The following is a 10,670-nucleotide window of genomic DNA, read 5'->3' as shown; positions in this document are numbered from 1 at the left end:
TGATAAAGTGATACATTTTGATGCGTCATTGCTGTGTGAATGCTGCATCTTTAAAAAGCTTTAAAGTGACTGGTTATGTGTATGTGGCTTTTACTATATGGTTAATATTACCAGGAAAAGTGCTCATGCACTCATCAGTCCATTCATTAGCTACACTTTGCTAATGCCATGCTGGTTCTTCGTTTGCCTTAATTCTTTATAGCATAGATTCAGCAAAGTGTTGGAAACATTCTTCGGAGATTTTGGTCCTTCTTGACATGAGATCATCATACAGTTGTTGCAGATTTGTCAGCTGCACATCCATGAACCCCTGTTCCACCACATCCTAACGGTACTCTTATTAGACTGAGATCTGCTGAATGTGGAAACCATTTGAGTACAGTGAACTCACTGTCATGTTCAAGCACCAAGGTTTGGACGATATGAGCCACCACTGTGTTCATAAAGGCATAGACATGGTCAGCAACAATACTCAGGTAGGTGAAATGATGCTCTTTTGGTACTAAGGGGTTCCAAGTGTGCCAAGAAAATATCCCCAACACGAGCATCCCCAATATTTACACCAAATTCTGATCCTACCATCCAAATGTACATACCTTAGGTTACTTGCTATCAGTTGAAGAAGTCCATGTCTGACCTCTGACATCCACAAGATATTTTCACCCAGAGAACTAACGCACACTGAATATTTTCTCTTTTTTGGGCCATTTTCTGTAAACCCTAGAGATGGTATGCATGGGAAAATCCCAGTAGATCAACATTTTCTGAAATCCTCAGATGAGCCGTCTGGCACCAGAAACTATGCCACTCTAAAAGTCCCTTAAATCACATTTCTACCCCCATCTGATGCCTAGGTTAAACTTGAGCAAGTCTACAGGCCTAAAGGCATTGAATTACTGCCATGTGACTGGCTGATTAGATATCTGCGTCACTAAGCTGTTGAACAGGTGCACCTACTAAAGTGACCGGTGAGTTCAAATGTAGTCTACTGAGGTCAACAGCTTGTTTTGTACACACATATTAAATTTCACACCTCCAATTTGTCACACTTGAGCTTTGAGTTTTGGTCTACACCCATCCATTCACACCACCATCCAACCGAATTTTCTCACTTGAGCTCACTTCTTGTCACTTCCAGGCCCGTGCTTCAGTATATATTCCCATCTTCAGCCTCTTCTCTCAGCATCTTGCTCGATGACATCCTGACACTTCAACAATCTCTATCCTTAAAGTCCACATAGATGAGTCATGTGAACTCTCAGCCTGATCACGTTTGGATAGGACTCAAATTACAGTTCTTAAAACCTTATTAACAGCTTGTTCATCGAGTTCTGCCCACACACTGCAGAGGCACGGAGCGGCAGATAGAGAGAAGAGTGGTAAGGCTGTATAATACAGGGATAAATATCCAATTAAATTGGAGGCTAAAGTGGCAAAAAACCTCTTGGAGAACTTGATGATGCTCCTCAACTTGACAGCGCTGTGATAAGAGGTTGATTGCACAAAATTACAAATCATTCCCTACTGGTACAAAGTCAGTCATTTAAAGATTTCAACTTTCACTACAACATCATGGAGAAAGAGTTTGCTCACAGTATTTCTATAAAGTCTTGTCAGTCCACTGAACTGTCAGACGTTCTCAGAAGCACTGTTTCTCCAATTGTAGTAAAATTTGAAACAATGTATATTTTAAGATACTCCTGCAGGAGGTAGAACAAAGCACAGCCACATTTTTGCATATCCTCAAAGGTGTCTGAAGGAATTTTAAGCAAATTGTCATTTAAAAATATTTTACTGTACAATCAGTTGCATCAACAGATATTAAAAGAAAAGAAAAGAATAATAGATAAATACATAAGTACAAAATAGTGCCAAGCTGTTATGATGTGCTCTGTCTGAACTCATGTTAAAAATGTGGATAAACCAAATGATTCACACTACTTATGTCATTTCTAGCATACTAATTATACACTAGTTATGTATTTTACTTCATGTAGTAAATTATTTACTCAACTAATGTATAAGATAAGTAAGAGGTGGTTCATCTTTCGATTGGCTTTCAGAAGATGGGCAAGAAAGTGACTTGTCCATAGTGTTGGCAGCAGAATTGAGTCCAACAGCGTGGAAAAGTAGAACTTAAAGAATAGACTAGAATCCCAAATACAAAAAAGACATGCAGGCAGACAAGTGGAGGATGCCATCCTGTACCTCCTACATAGAGCCCACTCACACCTGGACAAGGGAAAAGGCACAGTCAGGATCCTGTTTCTTGAATTTTCAAGTGCCTTTAATACCATCCGGCCCTGTCTGCTTCGGGAAAAACTAAACAGGATGCAGGTGGACCCCTGCCTGGTCGCTTGGATCTCAAACTACCTCACCGACAGACCACAGTACGTCAGGCTGTGGTCAGCAGCACAGGAGCACCACAGGGAACTGTGCTGTCCCCTCTTCACCCTGTACACCTCTGACTTCTGCTACAACTCTGAATTATGCCATATTCAGAAGTTTGCAGACGACACAGCCATCATGGGGTGTATCTGGGATGATCAAGAAGAGGAGTACAGAAGTCTGGTGAGGAACTTTGTCACATGGTGTCACACCAACCACCTGCAACTCAACACCTCAAAGACCAAGGAACTGGTTGTGGACTTCGGGAGGTCCAGAGCAGGTCCACTGCCAGTTCAGATAGAGGAAGAGGAGGTGGAGGTGGTCAACACGTACGAGTACCACGGGCTGTGGGTGGACAACAAACTGGACTGGTCATGCAACAGGCGTATTGTCTACATCTATCAATAAATCCGTTTATGCGGTGAAATATTTTTATTCAAGAATACATTTCATAGTTGTTATAAGTTGAAAACTGCATCCGTAAAAAAACAAAATTATGTTCTTTTTTTCTGCTTCTTTTGGGCTTTCTCTTCATTTCTAGAGTCAGTGCGCGGCACTAAACCTTATTTACCTCACTGAAATGCTTCAACTCAAGTATTGATTTAGAAAAAGAAAACAAAAATAATTTTTTAATTTTGCATCCTCATCAGCCAACGGAAAGTGGTTGTCTATAAATCTATGACAACTGGAGGAACTCCGTCTGCTGATGAAGTCTGATTGTTTATTCGATCAATGTCTGTATAACTGCTATTGAAGGGACTTGGTAGTGAAATTGCAGTTTCCACTGGCACAAATTCACTTGAACAAAACTGTCGATATAGATAAATACAATTTAAGAAATTACTTTTTTTTACAACACATATATTTTAAAGCTTCTTATATTTTAAAGCTTAACCTTCTAATAATCTTTGAGTGTTATTCTCATCATTAGAAATTATTGACGTTTTCTGTTTCTTGTCATGTTTAAAAACACCATTACCGACAAAGATGAGTGGCATTCTGCTCTTGTCGCAGTGAAGCCTCGAGCTTTGCCAGAAAATCTTCAAACAAACGTTGGGCCAGAATGTGAGTCACCATGTCACATTCTGCTTCACTGGAAAAGCCGTCGATACACTTCATCCAGAAAGTTAAAGCCGAGCCCTTTGATAAAAAGTTCAAACATAAAATGAATATTGACCACAGTTTGTGATTGCAATCTTTCCACTGGGAGATTCTCACTCCTGACCTTCCACTGTCAATCAAGCCCACCAGATGATTCTGGAAATTTTATTTATGTCCAGGGAAATAACTTGAATCATCCTATGGAAGCTGAGCTCTCCCTTTGAACAGGCCTTTTTAAGTGGGCCAGAATCTCTCTGGTGGTTTTCTTAGGAGAGGAAGTTTTGAAAAACTGGTCCAGAACTAATACTGTCACTTCGCTTGGAATGGAAGTCATAGCAGAGGGCCTTTGTTACGTTTCGGTGTGTCAGTGTTTTGTTTTTGCATGACTTATGTATTTCCTGCTTTACTTTGAAAGTCTGTGTTATCTTAGTGTGTTCAGTTTACATTTTCCCTGTCTCGTCAGTTCTAATTTGCCCCAGCTGTGTTTCCCTCCTGTGGTCCATTTCCTGATTGCTCCCTCTATGTATTTAAACCCTGTGTTTCAGTGTGTCATGGTCGCGATCTCCCCCGTGTTGTAAATAGTTTGTGAATGGGTTTGTCAATACTTTTCGTCATGGGATATTTTCGTTTTGGGATTTTGGTGGAGAGCCTTCGTGGTTTTATTTTCCTTATCTTTGTTTTTCTACGTTGCACCCCGGTTGCCTAGGCCGGGGTGTAACACCTTCCTTTAGTGTGTTACATCTTCAGTGAACCAAAGGGTTGTTTTGGTTTCAGTTTTCAGTCTAAAAAAGCAGCAGTTTTCACTCAAAAGCTGAGCAGCAACCCCCAGGGCTGAAAAATGAAGCCAACAGAGAAAACTGCAGTACCTCAAATGGCCACGTGAGGCTCACTCTAAACAACACGATTAAAGACTTACAAAAAGAGTTTTGGCTACTTGAAGAGAAGCACACGTTCTTTCCTTTTTAGTTACCAACGGGCAGCAGGATGAACTACAAAAAGAATTCTAGTTGTATAGAAGTCTATACTCACTCTCAGTACTTACTTTCATGATGAGTACATCGTGTCAGTCGTTAGTTTCAAGCATGGCGTTCCCCTAAAGAACAGCAGGGTTTAGGGGACAGCTACTTTGTGATTGATGGTGATCATCGGATGTCTTCTGAGTTAGAGCCATGTCTCGCGCCTCACATCAGGTTTGTAAACACAGAGATGGCGACAGCCAAAATGTGGAACTCGTAGATTCTCATAGAAGTTCTTTTTTGAATCTGCATTCCTGTCTAAATACTGAAAAATCACTCCACGTCATGCCTGACTTGATTCCCTGGATCCAGTCCATATTAGCCTGTGATGTTTTCTCAAGAACTTATTTTTATTTCATGTATATTTGTGAAGATATGATAGAAAATATCAAGTTTTGTATCATGTATTGATAAAGAAGTCTTCCAAAACTTGTGCATTCAGATCCAGAACAAGCTCAAATGTCAATTGTTATCGTTACATTTTCATGCAAATCAGTCCTTCAAAAACAACTTTTTTTAAACGAACCACTATCAATATTGTAGCAGATGAAACGTGAAGGTGATGTCGGGACTGGTTTTTGTATCTACAGATATAATGCTCACTTCTCTGGCTTCAGTGAGGTACATTTCTTTTTGCCTAAAGACGCCAAAGTTTTTGATTGATTGATTGATTGATTGATTGAATCTTTATTTTGAACATGTTGAAAAAGTACAACAAAATAAAATTAAAAGAGACAAATGAACAAAGCAAAACAAAAGGAAAATGAGCAACCACAACTCCAAATAACTTTCATGTTCAAAAAGGAGCAGGAAGAAGCACAAGCTTATTTAATCCCACCCCTTTCCCACTATCTAGTATCAATAGACTACAGAAATACCTCCTTGCAATTACATTATATGTCATGTGTATTTTTTTTTAATATATATATACATGTATGTTTCTATCTATCCATACATACGTATATACACATACGCACATATACACATTTTCAATAACCCCATTAACACCTCAAGGATACACAACCTACAAATATATATATATATATACCCATACCAACATACCCGTGCACCCGCACACACATGAAAATATTAGACAAGAACACCCTATCAAATCTCTACCTTTTCCCTGTACCCTGTAAAAACCATATCCTTAAACCGCTTTTTAAACTGCGCCATGCTCGGACATTGCTTCATATCTTTACTTAGTCTGTTCCACAGCTTCACTCCACACACAGAGATGCAAAAACCTTTTAATGTTGTACGGATACGAGGATGTTTTAAATTTAATTCCCCCCTCAAATTGTATCCCCGTTCCCTTTTAGAAAACATTTTTAGAATATTGTCAGGAAGCAGGTTATTTATTGCTTTATATATAATTTGTGCAGTGAGAAAATGAACCAGATCTGTGAATTTTAGAATTTTTGATTTTAAGAATAGTGGATTTGTATGATCTCTGTAACCAGTTTTATGGATTATCCTTATGGCCCTTTTTTGTAATATAAAGATTGATGATAGCGAACATTTGTAAGTATTGCCCCAAACCTCTGCACAGTAATTCAAATACGGTGCAATCAGGGAACAATAGAGAATGTGGAGTGATTTGTGGTCCAGAATGTGTTTTACTTTACTCAAGATTGAGACACTTCTTGAAATTTTGTTATGTATATGATTTATATGAGACTTCCAGTTTAATTTATCATCTATAATCACACCAAGAAACTTATGTTCAAGTACTCTTTCAATTTCCACACCATCTAAATGAATCTGCACTTGTGCATTTCTAAGGGAATTCCCAAATAAGATTATTTTTTGTTTTACTTAGATTTAGCGATAGTTTGTTCCTGTTAAACCATTTTTTTAATTTTGCACATTTCTGAAGTAATTGTATCCAGCAGCTCCTTTAGATTCCCCCCAAAACAAAAAATATTTGTGTCATCTGCAAATAATACAAATTTTAATATATCAGATGCCTTACAAATATCATTTATATAAATAATAAATAATTTTGGACCCAGTACAGAGCCTTGTGGAACACCACAAGCAATGTCCAAGCATGATGAGGAATGGACAACCAGCTTCACAAATTGTTTCCTGTCACTTAAATAATTTTTCACCCATTGCAGTACAACCCCCCTGATCCCGTACCGTTCCAGTTTATTAATTAATATGTCATGATTGATTGTGTCGAATGCTTTCATGAGATCCAGAAATACTCCAGCTGCATACTGTTTCTGATCAATAGCATTCGTAATCTCTCAATTGATTCGATTAATGCCAGAGTTTTTAAAACTGAATTTAGCTGTCAACCTTTCCACAGTTACCCGGCAGCAAAAATCACTTTGTGAACCATGCAGGATGTGACCATCTGCAGATTTCCAAAGCAGAAAATAAAGAAGAAGTAAAATCTTGGCCACAAACCTAAACAACATGTATTAAAGACTCTGTAACTCCACTGGCCCAACAGACGTACTAGTTTTTAGTGCTATCTGTAAGAATGTGAACTGATTGCGAATGATAGAAATCTGGCCCGTCATATTCTTTGGCGCTGCTCCCAAGGTAGAAATGGAAACTACTGCTCCATTCAGTAAAAGGGAAAACAGCTTCTTCTTATTTATTGAGTGATGGGTACTGGAAATCAAACTCAATTTGAGTGTAAACGTTTAATTCACAAGTGCAATAAACTATGTCAACAAAGAAAATTTGTCTTTAAAGAAAACAAAAAAATGCACATCTAATTTTACGTTGTTCACCAATTAAATTTTTAGACTTTGAAATGGAAAGCAGCAAAATGATTTTTTCTGAGAAATGCATTTAATAAAAAAAAGATCAATAATCAGTGCAAACCTTGCTCCACAATATCTTAATGTTTAACTTTCCTCAGTTAAACATCACCAGTTAAATTTAAACAGAAGTGTCACATAAAACAGGCAAAAAAGCCAAGCGATCTTGTATCAGAAGGATGGATGCGGGATTAAAAAAAATCTTGCTGGTTTAAAAACAGATCGATCCCCACACCAAACGGCTTCTATATAAGCTTTTTATTTGGTGTCTAACATTTAGAGCACAAGGCCCACCCTTAGACGTCTCTGAAGTCTGAACCTTTGCCATTTCATGAAGGGAAAAAAACACTTCAGAGAGGCCAATTTCAGGACCATATCTGGTAATCACCGCAAAGATCCAGGAAACAGAAAACTCCACAGCTCTCATAGGTATGTCCATCCCACACAAAGGATCCTGTAAATGATTGAACCTGTTATGGTCATTTTCAGCTCCATCTATTTTTATTTTTCCTCTCTAATAGAGTAGCTTTGGATGATTCTTCTTTAACCATACTGAAAAAAAAAGTAAATTTTAGCTCCCTTTTAACTTCCCTGCCAGAGATGATTATATTTAGGTATAGTTGACTTGCAATCATCTCTATGCATATGCATATCTTATTATTTTAAACCATGTTTATTATTCTGACAGATACCAAGAACAACAAAATATCAGGAAGAAGAAACATGAGAAGCTCAAGAAGTACCAAGGGCTGAGAGAGGAGCTAGAGAAGATGTGGAGTGTGAGCAACAGTGGTCCCCATGGTAATCGGAGCACTCGGGGCGGACCCCCAAACTAGGTGAAAGGCTTCAAGGTCAAAGATTCCCTTCAGGGCCAATGGGGAATTATATAGGTCTGCAAAATGTATTTAGTACACAGTATTAATACATCAACTCGTTTTGTTCTCATTCAGTTAGACACACGCAATTCATCCTTTACCACTTTCATCCAGTACTGTCTTTCATGCTGGTGACCATGTGGGGGCAGCAATGCACTGTATTTATCTGCCATTATCCTCAGTCCACACATCCAAAAGGAATGTTTGACAATAAATACATTTACTGCATTGATATTCACTTCAGAGGCAATCTGTTTTAGGATACATTACGTCTGCAGTTTTTAAGTAGAGTAATTTACCGGAGCAATCGCGTTAGAAAGTCAGCAAGTACCTGCAACGAGAGAAACGTTCATTATTCACAAGACCTCTGAATTTATCAATAAGTGAAAAGACAGTATGTTCATATTGGGAAATTGCACATAAGTCCACAGGAACACAAGTCACTGCATGTCCTGGCTGCACTCATGGAGCAGGACGGTTTTGTCTACTATGTGTAGGTAAAGAACAAAAAACGATATGAAGTCTATTTGGTGCTGAGCCCAAGAGAAATCAGCCATTAAATTAGTCAGTGAGTTTGTTTATATAAGCCATAACATGAAACCGGTTTAGCAGCAACTTTGATTGACTTTGATTATTAACTATGTATCAAATATCACTTTGGTGCTATTGGTGTTGCCAGAAATATTAGTTTTCCCAGGGAAAATGTTTAGAAATGCAAAAGCTTCATGCTCTGACGGCAAAAATGTTTTCATTAAACCGGTCACTGCAGTGAACAGCAAAAGAGAAATATGAAAATGTTATGAAATATAATAGCAACCTTTTCCACTTTTTCCTGCCAATTAACAGAAATGTCATCAGACAGGAAACATCAAAGTGTTGTTTTCTTGCCCGCATTTCATATGCTGAGGCAGAGCACAAGGTGAGACCTCCTGAAAGTCACGGCTGTTGCCTGCTGTGATCTCCATAGCCGACGGCATGCGTCACCTGTCCTGGCTGTCACCGGTAACCCCGGGATGTCGCCACGGTGACAGCCTCATTACAGTGATAACTGTGCTGACTGAAAATATTTCCGTTATGTTCCTGGTGATGTTGTGATGTGCAGTGTTCCAGTGATGGCCCGGGAGGGGCACTTCTGCAAACTTTTAACCTCGGCTACAGGCTGTGAGATATTTCATCCACGTACAACCTGCAGGCTAAAGAGGGTGCAGAGGAAACTGTTACCACAGCGACAAACCACAGCAGCCCCGGCTCATAAGCGCCTGTGGTTTATCACCATGTGGATAGCGCTTATCTAACCCACCCAGCTCTCCAGTGTCTCCCACCTTGGTTACACACGGGCCACATGGTGACATATTTCCATGCCAAAAAAAAAAAAAAGTGTTTCATAATGAGACTGATTTGTTCTACCTGAGATAGAGTTTGCAAAATGTGTGCTGTCATAAGCTGAGATGGGTTTGGACAGAGTTAAGGGTTTGAGAGATGGAGAAAATGTATATATTATAAAGTACTTTTGAGAGATACGTTTTTTGGTTTCTGCTTTAATTTAAAAGTTGGCAACTGAGAGAGAAACTGTCATGATCCTGGGATTTTAGATGCTGTTGAAGTTTAGATTTTCCTGTTTTGGTAAGCTGAGTTATGGGTTCCTGTTTTGATGCCTTATCATTCTATTACTCTTCAACTTAAGTTAAGCTTAAGTTTGGTTTTTTCCTCTAATTTCTGCTCGTCACTTCTCCTGTTTCCAATCACCAGTTAGTCCTTGGTGTATAACTAGCCCTGCCCTCCCCTTTTGTCTTTGTCAGACCTATCATCGTGTTTCTGATCGTGGTTCTGTTTCTCATGGTTATTGTGTTTTTAGGAACTTTATGTTTCAAACTAAACAAACATGTACTAGAGTCTTCTTCACATCACTTCATAACAGAAGCAGGAATATGGTTACAAAGGTTATGTCGCTTTATGGACATGGCATGACTTATTGCACCCATGCACAATAACCTGTGATTTGGTCAAGACGGAGATCACATCAGCACCACAATAATGATAATAACACTGACTCAGTCTGCTATTATTTTGAAATTTAATGGAGTCAAGCTGCCAAAGATATCAGATTTTAACTTAGTAATTATTGGTGTCAACCATTTTTACAGTGATACAGGACATATCTACAGGACTTAGGAAAAACAAATGGCTAGCTAACCAAAGCTAACCATATTAAATACTTTAAAACATAAAACATACTTTTCTTATAAAAAAAAAAATCAACATACCTTGGAGCTAAGGAGAGCTGTGGTTATTCAACCAGACCAGCTACAACCTGCACACTGCAAATTATCTGGTGCTTGCCATGATTTAAAATCTTATTTTTAGACAGGCCAGATTATTTGTCTTGTTTTTAAAAAAAGATTTACTTGTTTCTAAGTCTGGATTTTAGATAATAAACTTAAATTGAGAATAACCATATAATTGTGTCTATATTAGTACAGAAATCCAGAAATGGGAAGAATAACTCTTAA

The 10,670-nt window shown here is 38.4% G+C and overlaps 1 long non-coding RNA gene across 1 annotated transcript; it reads left to right on the top strand.

The window, feature by feature from the left end:
- Positions 1-4,429: 4,429 nt before the first annotated feature.
- On the top strand, positions 4,430-10,667 carry LOC308405479. The gene is made up of 3 exons (XR_013973337.1): positions 4,430-4,679; positions 7,566-7,714; positions 7,974-10,667. It is a non-coding gene; the product is annotated as an uncharacterized lncRNA (long non-coding RNA).
- The last annotated feature ends 3 nt before the right edge of the window (positions 10,668-10,670 follow it).

This window comes from Rhamphochromis sp. 'chilingali' (assembly GCF_963969265.1).
Source record: "Rhamphochromis sp. 'chilingali' genome assembly, chromosome: 11".
Classification (NCBI taxonomy): domain Eukaryota; kingdom Metazoa; phylum Chordata; class Actinopteri; order Cichliformes; family Cichlidae; genus Rhamphochromis; species Rhamphochromis sp. 'chilingali'.
Note: the sequence above shows the minus strand (reverse complement) of the source record. Positions and strands in the feature narration are given on the sequence as shown.